Here is a 19,081-nt window from a genome sequence, read left to right on the forward strand (position 1 = left end):
CACTTCTGTTTTAAAATTTTGAAATTGGTACATGAACAGTATCTTTGTTTATATTGGTTGGGACTGAACAATACCTCTCTCAGAAATGCTATGGTTTTTCAATACACACATGAATTAGCATGCCCCTATCAGATAAGCTACTCACTAGACTGCTAACTTTGGTGACCCTGTGCTGTAAATAATCACCTTTTGGCCTGCGTTTCTGAGAACATCTAGAAGTTCTGTCTTAGGAATTCTTGTACCTAGGTGACCAGAACAGAAAGAAATCCATCTACTCAAGCTCCCATTTTATGAATCAGAGAGATAAGTCACCCAAAGGTGTATTAATTTGCCACAGAGCCCATAATATCAATATTCTCACTTCCTGAATGAAAACCAGAGTGGCTTAGCACCTGAGGTCAGTGCTCTGAATTCTAAATTCCTAATTTTATTTGTTTCTTCCTATTTTATTCAATATGATTAGTTTCAGGCTGGATATTGTTTAAATTTTTTTACTTCTGGCTTACTAACCACACACTCAGTCAAGCTTTTGATTTTGAGGCCATCAGGATAACAGAATCTTTGAAACGAATTTCCCAGTATGGCAGATGGAATGTTTTTGTCATCTTGTTTGAACAACAAAATGTTGGGCTACTTGCTGTTAAGCACATGTGTTCTTAAAATATAAAAATAGAGGTAGAGCAGGCAATGTTCAACATACATATATTTTTGTTGTTTTTAAATCTATACTAGAGAAGAGTAAATGAAAGAGGAGTTCCCTGAACCCAAGTTCTACCTCCCTTAAATTGCAAGAGGAATCACTCAGAAAAGGCTTAGAGATGCAGGAAGATTCCAGGGGGTGTCTTAACCCTGACTCTTTATGTGTGTGTGTGTGTGCTTGTTTGTTTCTGTTTGTTTTGTGGCACAGCATATCCTCCTAAATGGTGTCTGGTCCAAATTTCTTAATTTTCTCCAAGACTCACTCATGATCCTAAAACTCAGACATAGATACACATACACAAGCACACACTCTAAGCCCAAACAATTAACATCAGGTTTCCTTGCATCACAACATGCCTTGATTTCCTTCCTCAGTGGGTCCTGATCTCAGCAGAACTTGCTGCCCAAAGAGACATCTATGCCTGTCAATGTTTGAAGAACTGGACTGGAATCCCTAGCGTTTTAGAGCCTTATTTTAAATAAAACCAATTATCCAATATAGCCGCCTTTCGGGCTGCAGAACTGAAAACCAAGTATCAAGCAAGCAAAGCTGCTCAGTAGACTCTAGCCTGTGGTCCGCCCCCACCCCATCCCAAATCCCAGTTATACCATGCAAAATAGTCTAGAAAGACTGTGTTTTAGCTTATTTCAAATAAATGAAAAGACCAATTTTTTCCAACATTTCTAGACACATCTAGGATGTCTCCATTTTAAATATAATCCCATTATATTTTTCTTGTTAAAAATGTGTTTGTAAAACGTCTAGTCACAGGGCTAATCAATAGAAATCAGATTGTTTTACGTTTTCCTTTTAGGTTTGGGTGGTTATTTGGTTTTTCGGTGTTTTTTGTTTTTTAAGCACTAAGCAACTGTTTGCAACAGAAAAAAAAAAGGAAAAATTATTGAATGGCTTTTTTCTTTTTAAGTCGGGAAACATTTTAGCCGCGCTGGACATTTCACAAATTACGACCTGCTGCCTTTTAAAAGAAAAATCGCCCAGACCCATAACGTAAAGGCAGAAAGCAATGACTTAAGATGGTAGGGACCCTTCCCCCGCCCCCACCCAATATCAGCAATGTTCTTGGACAGGAATTTTCCATTCTGAGAAGCAAATAGGGTCCTTGCTTCAGGGCTCACGGGGAGCAGCTGCCTGAACCTCGGGGAGAGCATCGCGGGCGCAGAGACCTGGCCTCTGGGGACTGGGTTGGCGGAGGCAGGGGCGTGCCGTCCGGTCTCCACAGGCCCGCGGGGGTGGAGAGAGCCCAGACGTCACGGCTACTACTACTTCCCCACCTCGGCTTCTCTGCCCTCTCGCTCTGAGACCCGGAGCGAACGCCGCAGCTGCCTTTCGCGTCCTCACGGGACCCATGCGGATCAGGAGGCAGCAGCAGCCGGGTCTCCGAGGTGTGCGGGCGCTGCCTATCCCGGCCGAACGTCGGCGGGGTTGACAGTGAACGCCGCGGGAGTCGGGGCGTGCCCCCTGCGGCGGCCGAGAGCCCCGCAGTGCCTCTGTGGACCATCTCGCCTCCCGTCTCCTCCTTCTTTCCCAGCCAGCACCCCTGAGTCTGGGCTCCTGGGAGCGAGTCCCAGGGGCTGAGCTGCGGCCTACAATGCCGCAGGCGGCCGCCTAACTCCTCGCGGCCTAGGTGAGGGCCTTGTGTCCCGCCCGCGAACCCACCTGGGGTGCTGGACAGGACATTCTCCCCGAGGAGAAGAAACCCAGGTCGGAAGCCTAGACTTCACCTTTTAGATTTGAAAGCGCAGGGAGACTTTACTCCCGGCCTGTCTCCTCTTCCCAGATTTTCAAAGTGTATTTAATTGAGTAATATATTAATTCCCCTTCTGGTTCAACTTAGATGCTCTGAGGGTAGAGGTGGGGGTTTGCAGGTGTGGTGAGTTCTAAACAGTTCCTCAATAGTGAATGTTCCTGGAGAGACAAATACTTCTCTGCTCAGGGAAACATCCTTGGTTCTCAAATGTCCGTCTTCTCATTCAGTTGTAGAGTCAAACTCCGCCTTGCTTCTGGTCTCATTTCTTTCTAGAAGGTTCCCTGAACTACTTCCTACTCTTTCAGCTGAGTACCTCAGTACTCCATCTTTTGTTACAGAACAACTAACTGGAGTTGTATGTTAATCTTGACTCCCCGTAAGAGATCTTATGCTTCCTGAGGGCAGGGCTCTTGACGTTTAATAATGATGAAATAGTCTCTCTGGAAAGTGCTCTGCACTGGAATTCAAGACACCTGTGTTTAATCTTTTCTCCTTCACAGTATAGGCTTAGGTAGGATACTTAATGTTTCTGTGCTTTGAGATTCTTAAATTATAAAATAAGATGTATGTTTTTGTTGACTTCTAAGTTATTCTCTAAAATTTATGTGATTTTTCAGATTTTTGTAAATCTGGTGTTTATTTATGGTTACCGTAAGCCAGGTCCTATGTCAAATACTTCACAGATAGTAATTCATTTAATCAGCCCAGAGAAGGAAGTATTTTATTATTTTGATTTTCAGATAAGGAAATGGAGAATTCTAAGATGTTAAGTGACTTGTCCACTGAATCCAGAGCCAAAATTCTTATCCATTTTGTTGTAGTGCTTCTCCAGATAGCTAACCACGTAAGTCCTCTGCGAAGAGTTATCAGACTGTCAGTGTTTGATACAGGTACTAGCATGGATGATTGCTCACTGGTAAAGAATTAGAGAGTTGGGAAATTGTTTAATATCAGATGTATATGCAAACTGTGGCTGTACATTCTTGGGAAAATTAGCAAATGGCAAATATTTGAATGAAAGCAAAGCTAAAGAGAGATCAAATTTAACAATTCAGTCAGTGAGAGGATTGATTTAAGAATAAAAGATGTTTTTTCATATCTTACAGTAATTGGTTAAGGAAATTATTTGCAAGGAAAGGAAAGATACCACTTATATTCACAAATTATGTCTGTGGCATGCCTAACATGTGGACAAAATTAGAAATATTTAATGTAAATTATAGATGTGCTGTCTCTATGAAAGCTAGCATCCATACAGCTGGAAACATTTGCATGCATGATGTCCCACACACCAGTTTCCGTTTGTTTATTTTATATACCGAAAATCCAGTCACAATTTGCATTAAAGAAAAAAAGCAAAGAATAATTCATCCTCACCAATAGGGATTACTCACCCTGTTATTTTACCACTTAACACTTGCTGACTGAGAATAACAAGAGGAACCAGACTCAACAAGAACTTAGAGGCATATATTATGAAGCCTAAAGAGATCCAATCTTTAGAAGCCAGTTATTCTCAGAACTCAATTTGCATGAAGTCAGGCTGAGTTGTATATAGAAAAGTGCTACATTTGCTATAATTTACTTCCTCTTACCTTTCTAACTTCCATAAGTGAACAAGGACTTGGCATAATTGCAAAAATTACACTGTTGCTGATGTTATTTAGCTTTGAATCATAGAATATAAGGTAAGAAGAGACATTAGAAGTCATCTAACTTGGTTTCTCCACTTTACAGGTGAAGAACCCAAGGCCCAGAAAGGTGCTAGCAGTGCTAGCGGTAAGAAAAAATATTTACATATATCTTTAATATGTACTTAAGTGGGTATTAAAACTGGCAGGCAAAAGTTAATCTCAAGCTAGATATATTAATAACATTAATGATTACTATGTTAAGTATTGTAATTATAGTAATTAATTTCAATAATAATTAAATGCTGAAGATCCAAAAGTTATTAAGAATAAGTAGATTTGGATAACTAGATAAACGGCCAGAGGGTTTCTTCCTTCCTAGACTCCTACAGAAAAGGTGACTGCTCAGATCCTTCCTATCCCATGGATAAAGAACTGGCTGATCCATTTTATTTTTTCCATTTCAGAAATTTTTTTACTGAAACAGAGACAAAATCAAGAAAAGATCAGGCTTCTTAATTGCCCTGCCCAAGGCACTCAGATGACACGTTAACTCCTTGGTTTTCCCTGATTCAGGCACCATGGAAGTTGAGAGCATTTTGGTTCCTATGAACCATAAGGACTTCATTTGCAATTCATTATCTTATTAATACATATACACTCCTTCTATGAGAGAGATCCAGACTTTAGCAAGTTGTGAGAACTTATTCTTTTTATCTTAATATTTATTATTCATTTTCTTAGTACCGGATGCTGAGCTAAGAATTTTATTTGTATTATATCTAAGTTAGTCTTCATAACAGCCTTGTGATGTGGCTTTTTCAAATTTCTTTTTAATTGGAGAAAAATTGCTTTACAATGTTGTGTTGGTTTCTGCTGTACAACAACGTGAATCAGCAGTAATTATACATATGTTCCCTCCCTCTTGAGCCTCCCTCCCCTCCCTCTCCTCCCTCCATCCCACCGTTCTAGGTCATCATGGAGTGCCAGGCTGGGCTCCCTGTGTTATATAGCAACTTTTCATCAGCTATCTATTTTACACATGGTATATATGTCAATGCTACTTTCTTCATTTGTCCCACTCTTTCCTTCCCTCATTGTGTCCACAAATCCATTCTCTGTATCTGCATCTCCATTCCTTCCCTGTGAATATGTTCATCAATACCATTTTTCTAGATTCCATATATATGCATTAATATACTGTATTTGTTTTTCCCTTTCTGACTTCACTCTGTATAACAGGCTCTACCTCACTAGGACTGACAAATTTTTGTTCTTTTTTATAGCTGAGTAATATTCTACTGTATATATGTACTGTATCTTTATACATTTATCTGTTGATGAATATCTAGGTTGCTTCCATGTCTTAGCTATTGTAAATAGTGCTGCTATAAACATTGGGGTATATGTTCCTTTTTCAATTATGCTTTTTTCAGGGTATATGCCCAGTAGTGGGATTGCTGAGTCATGTGGTAGTTTTATTCCTAGTTTTTTTTTTTTTTATAAATTTATTTATTTTAGTTGGGGGCTAATTACTTTACAATATTGTAATAGTTTTTGCCATACATTGACATGAATCAGCCATGGGTTTACATGTGTTCCCCTTCCTGGACCCCCCACCCACTTCCCTCCCCATCCCATCCCTCTGGGTCATCCCAATGCCCCGGCCCTGAGCCCTTGTCTCATGCATCGAACATGGAATGGTGTTCTGTTTCACATATGATAATATACATGTTTCAATGCTATTCTCCCAGAACGTCCCACCCTCACCTTCTCCCTCAGAGTCCATAAAATTGTTCTATGCATCTGTGTCTCTTATTCTGTCTCGCATATAGGGTTATCGTTACCATCTTTCAAATTCCATATATATGCATTAGTATACTGTATTGTTGTTTTTCTTTCTGGCTTACTTCACTCTGTATAATGGGCTCCAGTTTCATCCATCTCAGTAGAACCGATTCAAATGTATTTTTTTTAATGGCTGAGTAATATTCCATTGTGTATATGTACCACAGCTTCCTTATCCATTCATCTGCTGATGGACATCTAGGTTGCTTCCATGTCCTGGCTATTGTAAACAGTGCTGCGATGAACATTGGGGTACACGCGTCTCTTTCAATTCTGGTTTCCTCGGTGTATATGCCCAGTAGTGGGATTGCTGGGTCATATGGCAGTTCTATTCCCAGTTTTTTAAGGAATCTCCACACTGTTCTCCATAGTGGCTGTACTAGTTTGCATTCCCACCAACAGTGTAAGAGGGTTCCCTTTTCTCCACACCCTCCCCAGCATTTATTGCTTGTAGACTTTTGGATAGCAGCCATTCTGACTGGTGTGAAATGATACCTCATTGTGGTTTTGATTTGCATTTCTCTAATGATGAGTGATGTTGAGCATCTTTTCATGTGTTTGTTAGCCATCTGTATGTCTTCTTTGGAGAAATGTCTGTTTAGTTCTTTGGCCCATTTTTTGATTGGGTCGTTTATTTTTCTGGAATTCAGCTGCAGAAGTTGCTTGTATATTTTTGAGATTAATTGTTTGTTGCTTTGTTTGCTATTATTTTCTCCCATTCTGAAGGCTGTCTTTTCACCTTGCTTATAGTTTCCTTTGTTGTGCAAAAGCTTTTAATTTTAATTAGGTCCCATTTGTTTATTTTTGCTTTTATTTCCAATATTCTGGGAGGTGGGTCATGGAGGATCCTGCTGTGATTTATGTCAGAGAGTGTTTTGCCTATGTTTTCCTCTAGGAGTTTTATAGTTTCTGGTCTTATGTTTAGATCTTTAATCCATTTTGAGTTTATTTTTGTGTATGGTGTTAGGAAGTGTTCTAGTTTCATTCTTTTACAAGTGGTTGACCAGTTTTCCCAGCACCACTTGTTAAAGAGAAGGAATCACCACCATATTGTTCTCCATAGTGGCTGTATCAATTTACATTCCCACCTTCAGTGCAAGAGGTTTACCTTTTGTACATGTCCTCTTAAGCATTTATTGTTTGTAGGTATGTATATATATATATATGATGGCCATTCTGACTGGTATGAAGTGATACTTCTTTGTAGTTTTGATCTACATTTTTCTATGATTATCTTTATCTTTGTTGAGCATCTTTTCATGTCTTTAATGGCCATCATGATATCAGTTTTATTATCCTCATTTACAGATAGAGAACAGGCTTTCCTGGTTGCTCAGACGGTAAAGAATTTGTCTGCAATGCAGGAGACCAGGGTTCAATCCCTGGGTCGGGAAGATCCGCTGAAGAAGGCAATGGCAACCCACTTCCATATTCTTGCCTGGAGAATTCTATGGACAGAGGAGCCTGTCAGGCTACAGTCATGGCGTTGCAGAGAGTGGGACATGACTGAGTGACTAACACACACACAGATCAAGAAACTGAAGCTTAGAAAAATTCTCTCAGTTTCTCACCATTACATAGTGAGTGGTCAGTAAAGTTGAAATTTACAGCCCATGTATTTAATTCTCACGTGTTGAAGCCTCATATTACTCTCATATGTGACAGTAATAATGTAATTAAGACTAACCTTGAAATTAATTTCAGATTTAAGATGTTTATATTTTAGAAGCCTAGCGTCAGATTGTTGTAAGCCTATATGTACACTATGAATGATCTTAGTTCTGTTAAAAATATATAATTATGCACATGCATAGGGAAAAGTTAATTTTTCTATTTGGGGTTTTATTCCTGATAGAATTAAAGCTCTCAGAATAACAGTGATTTGCTTGTAATACTCATAGCCTGGTAAAGAAATAGCATGGTTCTATAATAGCATACAGATACAATTGTTAATAAAGAAAATAACCCAGGTACCATCACATTCCTCCAAATATAGTTTTTTTCTATTGTTCAGTGTTTGACCTTATTCAAACTTTACTTGGGCTACCCTGGTGGCTCAGACAGTAAAGGATCCACCTGCAATGCAGGAGGCCTGGATTTGATCCCTGGATTGGGAAGATCCCCTGGAGGAGGGCATGGCAATCCACTCCAGTATTCTTGCCTGGAGAATCCCCATGGACAGAGGAGCCTGGTGGGCTACAGTCCATAGGGCTGCAAAGAGTTGTACATGACTGAGCAACTAAGCATAGCAGATACTTTACTTAAAGACAATTATTGTGTGTCACAATTTTGAATTCTGCTTTTTCCCCCTCTTGAAGTGAAGTGAAGTGAAAGTCACTCAGTCGTGCCCGACTCTTTGCAACCCCATGGAATTCTCCAGGCCAGAATACTGGAGTGGTTACTCCCTTCTCCAGGGGATCTTCCCAACCCAGGGATCGAACCCATGTCTCCTGCATTGCAGGTAGATTCTTTACCAACTGAGCTATCAGGGAAGCCCACTTTTTCCCTCTTATGTTATATCATAAACATCTGTGTTTATGTGGTATAATTTTTATTTGATGTTTAGGTAAAACAATGGAAGTATCATTACTTATTATATAAGATATTTTTCTTTCTTTTCCTTCCTCCCCCTCTTCCCTTTTTTTTGAGTAGGATTGGCCAGCATGTGAACCTTTTATGTTTAGGGAATTTTTCACTGTGAGCCAGAAAAGGCCGTATCCTTACTTTCTCCGTTTCCTCTGCTATTTCCAACATAGCCATGATGAAGGTGCAAGAGATTGTATCTAGCAGGAATCAGGCCTAGTGGCTTGGTGGCATCAGGGTTTGTGGTGAGGGTAGTTGTCTCCTCACCAAACTGGCTGTGTGGATGTTTAGCTCTGGCTCTGGCTGCCAAATATTCCATTTTTCAAGTTTGATTTCCAGTCTTCCTAGCAATTTTCTGAGCTATCCATGTGTCCCTTTTCCAATTAAATAACCAATAGTTAGTTTTTGTTGCTTATAAAGAAGAGTCCTGATAATGTGCCATGTGACATAGCAAATGATGGTGCTTTGAATTTTTTCAGAGATTGTGACTTATGGCCTGGGATTGTGGGAGGGAAGTTGGACTATATGGTTTAGAGAGTATCTATGTAAGATGGCCAGATGGCAACTTCTTTTAATCCCATTTCCTCTCCTTCCCCAGCTTTGGACTCTTTTAACACACCCTTTTCACCTTGTGAAATCTGAACAAGTACATGAAAAGAGCCAAAGTTGGCCCCTTGTTTGCCCACCAAGAAAACAGAAATTTATCTAACTGAGTTGTAGGACAGAACTTATTTCCTATTTTATTTTACAGCTTTCCTATCTTATCACCTCGACTAGTTATTCTGAGGCTGAGCCTATATGTAGGAGAGTAGCTGACACATATGGAGAAGGAAATGGCAGCCCACTCCAGTATTCTTGCCTGGAGAATCCCAGGGATGGGGGAGCCTGGTGGGCTTCCGTCTATGGGGTCGCACAGAGTCGGACACGACTGAAGCGACTTAGCAGCAGCAGCTGACACATATTGACAGCTCACATTTTGCTAGGCACTGGGCTAAGCACTTTACCTGGATTGTCTCCCTAAACTCCTCTCCACAACATTATGGGGAATAGATACTAGACCTCATCCTGTTTTAACTGAGAGGAGGGGTCACCCAGCTAGAAAATGGAATAACACTTATTTTTCAACTTTGCAATCTGATTCCTGAGGATTCATTCTTAATAACATTGTATATACTCTTTCCCCTGACTTGCTTGACTCATCCAATTGTTCCTTCTCTTACTTTTCCTCTTTCTCATCCTCTAATTTTTTCTTTCTTATTTGAGAATGACACGAAGGCATCCCATGCAGTCTGTAACTGAGCATCTATAATTGTGGGAGGTGAGTGATTCAGTACCTATTATTTGCAGGTGCCATTGAGAATACTTCTAGTTTTGCTCTCCTGGCTCCAGGAATTCCCCTGGCTTCACCTCTTCCTGACCTCCGTCCCTCCCCCCACATGGAACTTCTGCTCTCTTGTCATCTGGTTTCTTTCTTGCTGCCTTCTATTTGAATCCTGTCTTATGACGCTGCTCCTTCATTAATTATAATATTTTTTCAGAGATGATGCAAAATTTTACAGAGAGAAGATGCCATCTCCTTTCAAGGAGTTTACACTTCATAATGAAGTATATAACTTGATCTATGTTATATAACATTTTAAATTAATATTTTTATTAGAACTTAGTTATACGTTTAAACTTTTAGGATTTTATTGTAAAAGACTTATAGAGTAATTGCAGGTGACGTTCTTTTCTCCCCAAAATGTGTAACTTGAGAGTAAGCCTTTAATTCGGATTGGGACTGTGATCAACATATCATTTAGGTCAGTTGATAAGGTTTTATGATGACCTTTGCTGGAGAAGACAAGATGTTGGGGAAATGTCAACATAAGCTTCATGTCCCCCATTTGACTGTGACAAGCAAGGGAATGGAAAGAGGAGAGGGTCAGAATTATATAAAGTTGGGGCTTTTTGGGTTTTGTGAGTTAGAAAGGATGAAAACGGAGGATGAGATAGATGGAACTGATCCTGGTGAAGTTGTGTGCTTAGGAAAAAGAGGATTTAATTTTGGGGAAAATTCTATAGATAGAATCTAGGGATGCTACCAAATTAGACAAGATTCTTATGGTTTCAAGGTGATCCAGTGCTGGAATATGTGAATGACTAGAGGAATTAAAAAAAAAAAAAAACCTGCTTAAAAAAAAACATAGAGTTAGGAACAACTCTAAAAGCAAGATAATTTAATATATCTATGCAGCAATACATATATGTGAGTATCTCTTTAGGAAAACCTTTCCTTCTAATGCCTCACTACTCACATTGTTCACTTGCCTTGAATTCTATACAAAGAGCCAATCTCTTTCTTGTCTCAGGGACTTGCAACCTGGAATCAAGGTTGTCCCATTATTTCCTCAGATTTTGAAGCCTTAGCTAAAAATATATATGACAAAATAAATATATAAATAAAAATATATTTATGTTTAATAAATATGAAAGTGAAAGTGTTAGGCACTCAGTTGTGTCTGACTCTTTGCGATCCCATGGACTGTAGCCCGCCAGCCTCCTCTGCCCATGGAATTCTCCAGGCAAGAATATTGGAGTGGGTTGCCATTCCCTTCTCCAGAGGATTTTCCCAACCCAGGGATCGAACCCAGGTCTCCTGCATTGCAGGTAGATTCTTTACTGTCTGAGCCACCAGGGAAGCTCATCTAAATAAAATAAAAATATATTTATATATATAAGTAAATATGTATATTTAGTTAGTTAGTGTTAGTCTCAGTCATATCTAACTCTTTGCAACCTCATGGAGATACACACACACACACACACACACACACACACACACGTCTCTTCTTCTAGACCATAGCGGCCTATGTCCAGAGAGCTTTTCTGTCCATTCATTACTTTATGTTTCCTCAGCATACTGTTCTTGTCATATAGTAAATGCTCAATGGACATTGAATGAATGTTTATATTAACTATGGTCTAGCTAAGTTGCTGTTACAAAGAAATCTAAAAATACAGTAGTTTAAATGTGGCTAAATTTAATTCTCTTGCATGTAAATTTTCAGAAAAATGTAAGAGCTCAGACTGCTGTTGTGCTTTAGTTTCATGAAACCATTCACAAGCTGGATTTCCTCCACTGTGCTGTTCCTACATTCCTTAGGTCTTTCCTGCATAGTTGAAGCTGTGTTACCTTCACATTTCAGTTTTTAGGAAGAGTAGTAGAGGGAAAGTGGAAGACAAGCAGTTTCCTACAAAGTAAGTGGCTTGTAGGCACATTTTATTGTGATGAACTTAGTCACATGGCCACACCTAGCTGCAGAGGATACTGGAAAATGCTGTCTTTGGGCGGTGCCCATAGCCATCTAAAATGGAAGAAAAAGAGAATCAGTATTTGAGGGATAACTAATCATTTGTATCACTGTTGGCTAAATGTTGAAAGAATGAATATTCATTTTTACATTATCAGAGTTGGAATGACATAAGGGTTTGAGGGCTATGTTTTAGAACTCTAGAAAAATATTTGTGATACAAAAACTTTAGATACAGACTAAGATAACATCAAATACATTTCATGACACAACCTATTCACCTGAAAATTTTGGAACAAGGGAGTTTAAAGGTCTAAGAAATTTGTTCAGGCCAAGAAATTGAGCAAAGAGAGCATGGGCAGCTCTGGGTATTGTGGGTGTGCACCTGGCTTTGTTCGAATTGGGAGATGAATTCTCTGTCTTCAGCAAGCGCCCAGAAATAAACTTTTAGCTGCTATAGTTAGGTAAGACTTCCCTGACCAGAAGGGAGCTTCCCTGGTGGCTCAGACAGTAAAAGAATCCTCCTGCAATGTAGGAGACCTGGATTCAATCCCTGGATTGGGAAGATCCCCTGGATTGAGAAGGGAATGGCAACCTACTACGGTATTCTTGCCTGGAGAATCCCATGGACAGAGGAGCCTGGTGGGCTACAGTCAATGGGGTCACAAAGGGTCAGACACGACTGAGTGACTAACACTCCTTGATCAGAAAGGAGCTAGTCTGAAGGAAGGGCATTACTTGATTACCAGCCTTTTCTCTTTGTTAACCTAGACTTGACTCTAACAAAGGCTTTGAATTTCTAAGGACCAAAATAGAGCAAAACAAAATAGTACTATTTTTTAAAATAATTTTATTTATTTTTGACTGTTTTGGGTCTTCATTAGTGGTGGCTGCTCTCTAGTTGCATGTGCAGGCTTCTCATTGCGGTGGCTTCTCTTGTTGGGGAGCACGGGTTGTAGGCTCATGGGCTCAGTAGTTGGGGCTTCCAGGCTTAATAGTTGTGGCGTGCAGGCTTAGTTGCTGTGTTAGTTTCATGTGGGATCTTCCTGGATCAGGGATCAAACCCGTGTCTCCTGCATTGGCAGGTGCATTCTTTACCACTGAGCCACCAGGGAAGCCCCCAAATAGTAATTATTTTAAAGAATATGGATAAAATTTATGTTTCAGTGATGTGTCCTGATAGAGAAGTCACATTTTTACAAGTGTGGCTTGAGTGTGGAGCTGTATGACAGTCCTTGCACCTGTCCTTCCCTTTGCGTGACTTGGCATCTTGGCTTATCATCAGCTGGCCTGGTCAGGTGACTAGAGATGAAAGGAAGGGGCCCAGCTGCTGCCACAGCCCAAGTCCTCTTTGTTTATGGCCGCAGGAGACCCTTCCTGCCTTCAAAGCTCCTTGCACAAAAAAAGGTTACCATTCCCCTCCCATCTCCCCAATATATTTGGCTAAAAGATTCAGGGAACCCATTTTGCCCCCTTTCTGCCTTGTGACCTATCAGACTCCTTCCAGCTGAGCTCATGGGTCTGTCTTCTGTGAAACCTGCTCCAGAAAGAGTGAATCATCCTCCTTCAGCATTTTATTTGTTAGAGCACTTCCTACTTTTGGGCATTACATTCTTTTAACCAGTCTGTTACTCTTCTTTGTAAACTACTCCAAGATAAAGACCATATCTTGTTAATCATTTTCTCTGCCTTGTACAATCCCTGGCACACGGTAGACACTTGATAAATGTTTGCTGAATGGATGAATGGGTGAATGAGTGAGTGGGTGAGGGAAAAATTCTTTGGGTTCTTTCTATAGCCTCTCAGCTATTCTAACGTGGCTCATGGCTTACCAAGGCTGAGTCCACATAGTGTGATCTCAAGTTCTTCCATGTTTCCAAAATATTTTCTTACTTGCTTACTAAAGTTAAATAGAAGTTCAAAATACTTTCATGCTTCATTATACAATGAAATGTAAAATGGTTTAAGTGTAAATGCTGCTTGAATTAACATACCCACCAAAGCTTATTGAAGCTAAAGTGTAACCAATCAGTCAAAAAGTGTAAATAACTGATACTAGAGCCTTTTCTGTTTTGACAGGGATTGGGGGGTGAGGAAGGTGGTGGGGTGGAGTGGAAGTTAGAGAGAAGTTGGTGCTCTGGCCTTAGAGGTAGCAGGAAAGGGTGGGAGGTCAAAGGGTCATCTAGGTAGAAGCAGAGCGCAGAAAGGGGAACTAGGGGTCACTGATTGAGCACTTCCTTAATGTCTCAGTTTTAGAGAGAAGCATGGTATGGCCACTCATGTTTGTGCTTTTGTTAGGACAGTGTTGGACACTGTTGGTTACATGAACACTGCTCTGTAAGATTTGTTAAAATCTGTATGTGTATGCATATGTGTATGTAAACAAGTTAACTTTGTTGCAGAGGAATTACATTTTCATAGGAGTTGATTAAGGGTCATACAGCCTAGATTATACCCTAAAATAACTCTCTGAGGAGTAGAGCAGTTTGTGTACTTTGCGTGACTGACTAAGCGGTTTTGGAGATGGCCCTGAACATGTAGGGGATATGCCAAGACTGGATTTTGAGTTGGAGCTCCCTAAATGGGGACTGACATCCTCTACATTTTATGGTAAATTGCTGTTATCAAAGGATCTCTGATACTTCAGATTATTCAGGTAGAGCTGCTTAAATAGCTCAAGGCACTTTGCAAACTTCTGATTGGTTCTCTTAGTATCTTTGGAAGTGGAGCTCAAATACATGCCAGCAGAGACCCAGTGCTGTACAATTGGTTGAAAATGTGCAGCTTATGCAGTGCCAGATGATCAGTTTGACTTTTCTTTCTTTTCTTTTAAAAATCTCCTTTTAACTGGAATTGAACTAGAGTATCAGTTTGAGAGTCAGATGTTTCAGTTTTTAGTTTCTGGCTCCATACTGAGTAGCTGTGTGGCACACCACAGGTCACTTCTCCTCTCTGGGGTGATGTGAGCCTGTGTGAATCTCAGGGCTCATTTCAGACATAATACTGTTTCTACTCAGTTGCAACAGCTAGAGTGTTTGACACAGCAAACTGGTATCAGAGTTTGGACTGGAACACAGGTCTTAGGACCCACTTAACCTCTACTTAAAAATTTTTTAATTTTCTATTTTTTATTGAAATATAAAATATACATAGTATAGTAAGTTAATAAGTTGCACTAATCTGAAGTGTACAGATTGTTCAATATTTTTAAAGTAGGTATTGAATTATAATTTAGTTATGTTAGAAAATACTTTAAAAAGACAACTCAAGTTATACAAATAAACTTATTTAACAGTTCAAGAAGTGGATATTCTCCTTTCGGAGAACTGCAAAATGGATCCTTTAACAGGGAAAAGAATTAAGAACAAGGAAGAGACAAATAGAAAATATATGATTGGGTGGGGCCACATAGGCAACCTTGTTTGGGATGAGAAAGCCAAGCGTTGGCTTGGCCCTTGGGAGTTGGCTGACTGGGTACGCTAAGCTTCTGGTCAAGTGGAGCAGTCATAGGGACACAAAAGTTATCTAAGTTCTGGTTTCCTGACACAGCATCCTAGGCAGGAGTGGCTCCATCTTGGGCCTAGAAAGTTATTTCAGCAGCTATAAGAAGATTCAACCTTTTAAAATATATAGTTTGATAAAATTTGATAGCTGTATTCTGTCATCTAGCACCACCATTGTCAAGATATAGGCTATTTCCATCAACCCCAAAAGTTCCTTTGTGTCCCTTTGCAAGTCAGTCACCTCCTTCCACCCTACGTTCCTGGAAACCACTGATCTGTTTTCTATCCCTATAGTTTTGCCCTTTCCAAAATGTTGTATAAGTGAAATCATATCCTATGTAGACTTTTCTGACTTTTTTCCATAATGCTTCTAAGATTCATCACATATTTGTATAGTTGCCACCTAGATCAAGATCTAATACTGTCCCAGCACCCCAAAAGCTTCTCTCCTGTGCTTTTCCAGTCACTACCCTCCTCTCACTATTCTGACTTCTACCAATGTATTAGTTTTATCTGTCTTGTATTTAATATAAATGAATTATACAGTACTATAATGACTTTTTTTTTGCCTAATGTAATACTTATAAGATTCACTCATGTTATAACTAATAATAATAGTTTTTTATTTAAAAAAATCACTGTATAATATTCCATTGTATGAATATACCACATTTCATTTATCCATCCTACTGTGATGGCATTTGGGTTCTTTCTAACATTTGGCTATTTTGAGGAAAGTTGAACATTCTTGCTGATGACTTTTGTGAAAATGTACACTCATATCGCTTTGATATTTTCTTAAGAGTGGAATTGCTGGATCATGGGCTAGGCATATACTTAGTTTTAACGTATGTTGCCAAAAACTTTTCTAAAGTGGTTGTACCAATTTACACTCTCATCATCAATGTATGAGAGTTCTAATTACTCCACATTCTTGCCAACACTTGGAATTGTCAGTTATGCTTTAGCCTTTATAGAGAGTTGTAGACTAGAGTACCACTACCCTTTTTTTTTTCCTATTTTTATATTGTGTCAAAATACACATAACATAGAATTTATTGTCTTAACAAGTTTTGAGTATAAAGTTCTGTAGTTTTAATACATTCATAATGTTGTGCTACCATCACCACCATCCATCTCTAGAACTCTTCATCTTATAAAACTGAAACTCTATGCCCACTGAACAGTAACTCCCATTCCTCTCTTCTCTCCAGCTCCTGGCAACCACCATGCTCCTTTCTGTCCCTATGATTTTGACGGCTCTCATATAAATGAGATCATACAGTCTTTGTTTTTTATGATTGGCTTATTTTACTTGCATAATGTCCTCAAGTTTCACCCATGTACCTTCTTTTTTAAGGCTAAGTAGTATTTAGCACATTTTGCTTATTAATTCATTTATCATTGGACACTTGTGTTACTTCTACGTTTTAGCTTTTATGAGCAATACTGCTATAAATAAACATGGACATACAGATATCTCGTTGAGACCTTGCTTTCACTTCCTTTGAGTCCTCGCTTTCACTTCCTTTGAGTATATACTCAGAAATGGAATTGCTGGATTATATGATAATTCTATTTTTAATTTTTTTTAGGAACCGCCATACTATTTTCCACAAAGGCTGTCCCATTTTACATTCCCACCAACAGTGCACTAGATTTCTAATTGTTCCATATCCTTGTCAATACTTGTTTTCTGGCACTTTTAAATAGTAGTCATCCTAATGAGTGTGAGGTGGTATCTCATTGTAGTTTTTTTTTTAATTAATTAATTAATTTTAATTGGAGGCTAATTTACAATATTGTGGTGGTTTTTGCCATACATTGACATGAATCAGCCATGGGTGTACACATGTCCCCCATCCTGAACCCCCCTCCCACCCCCCTCCCCATCCCATCCCTCAGGATTGTCCCAGTGCATCGGCTTTGAATGCCCCGTTTCATGCATCAAACTTGGACTGGTGATCTATTTCACATATGGTAATATACATGTTTCAATGCTATTCTTTTAAATCATCCCACCCTCGCCTTCTCCCACAGAGTCCAAAAGTCTGTTCTTTATATCTGTGTCTCTTTTGCTGTCTCGCAAATGGGGTCATCATTACCATCTTTCTAAATTCCATATATATGCGTTAACATACTGTATTGGTGCTTTTATTTTTTTTATATATTTATTTATTTTTTTACTTTACAATATTGTATTGGTTTTGCCAAACACTGACATGAATCTGCCATGGGTGTACATGTGTTCCCCTTCCAGAACCCCCCTCCCACCTCCCTCCCCATCCCATCCCTCTAGGTCATCCTGGTGCACCAGCCCCGAGCACCCTGTATCATGCATCGAACCTGAACTGGTGATTTGTTTCACATATGATAATTTACATGCTTCAGTGCCATTTTCCCATATCATCCTGTCCTCGCCCTCTCCCATCAAGTCCAAAAGACTGTTCTATACATCTGTGTCTCTTTTGCTGTCTTGCATACAAGGTTATCTTTACTAACTTACTAAATTCCATATATATGCGTTAGTATACTGTATTGGTGCTTTTCTTTCTGACTTACTTCACTCTGTACAATAGGCTCCAGTTTCATCCACCTCATTAGAACTATGCAAATGTGTTCTATTTAATAGCTGGGTAATATTCCATTATGTATATGTACCACAGCTTTATCCATTCATCTGTTGATGGACATCTAGGTTGCTTCCATCACTGTAGTAGTTTTGATTTGAATTTCCGTGATGATTAGTGATATTGAGCATCTTTTCATGTACTTATTGGTAGTTTGTATATCTTCTTTGTAGAAATGCGTACCAAGTCCTTTGCTCATTTTTGAATTGTCTTTCATTGTTGAGTTTTAGCAATTCTCTATAGTCTGGATATTAGTTATCACTACTTTTAAATAGAGTCAAATTGCATGCGCAACACCAGTAGTGCAATTCAGACATGTGGAGAATCTGGAGTGATCAGTAGTAAGACAACCAGCAAGGGTAAGCAGTGGTGGAGCTACCATGTGTGCCAAGAAGACCCGAGGTGTTTTTTTTTTTATCATTTTTGTGTCACTAAGAAGTAAAAGTGGTGGTAGTGAGCCTTGCCTCCCTGATTCAATCATGCTTCATCCCTTTTAATATTTATTTAATCCCATTTTCCCTGGGAGAAAATATCTGGGCAGTAGGTTGCTAGGGATCCCCTTCTTTCAGCCTTATCAAAAGAAATAGATGAGTTTATTCCTCCTTCATTTGAGATGGCCTTTAGAAGCCTGATCAAACCTCCACTGAAATCAGAGTAATAGTTATTCAAGAATGGCAAAGCAAATGTAGAGAATCCACAAATGGAGTATGGGTCCATATGCATGTCTGCAGCAAAAATTTGCTTTATATTGTCGATGACAATAGTTTTCCAGGAAACATAGTGAAGCTGAAGGGTCCTTTTAGGATTCAGCAGTTACTCTTTTTTAAAAAAGTTTTTTGTTTATTTGTTTATTTTTGGCTGCATTGGGTCTTCGTTGTGGGCGTGCAGTCTTCTCTCTAGTTGTGACATGTAGCCTCTGTAGTTGCAGCATGCTGACTTAGTTGCCCCGCTGCATGTGGGATCTTAGTTCCCTGAGTAGGGATTGAACCCACATTCCCTGCATTGGAATGCAGATTCTTAACCACTGGACCACCAGGGAAGTCCCCATCAGCTATTATTCTTGATGTTCCTAGCAGATTTGAGCTTATGGGCTGTGGGTGGGCCTTGCAATGTGTATGTTCATCT

The sequence above is a fragment of the Giraffa tippelskirchi genome, chromosome 10 (assembly GCF_054371585.1).
Source record: "Giraffa tippelskirchi isolate mGirTip1 chromosome 10, T2T-mGirTip1v1.2.pri, whole genome shotgun sequence".
NCBI lineage: Eukaryota > Metazoa > Chordata > Mammalia > Artiodactyla > Giraffidae > Giraffa > Giraffa tippelskirchi.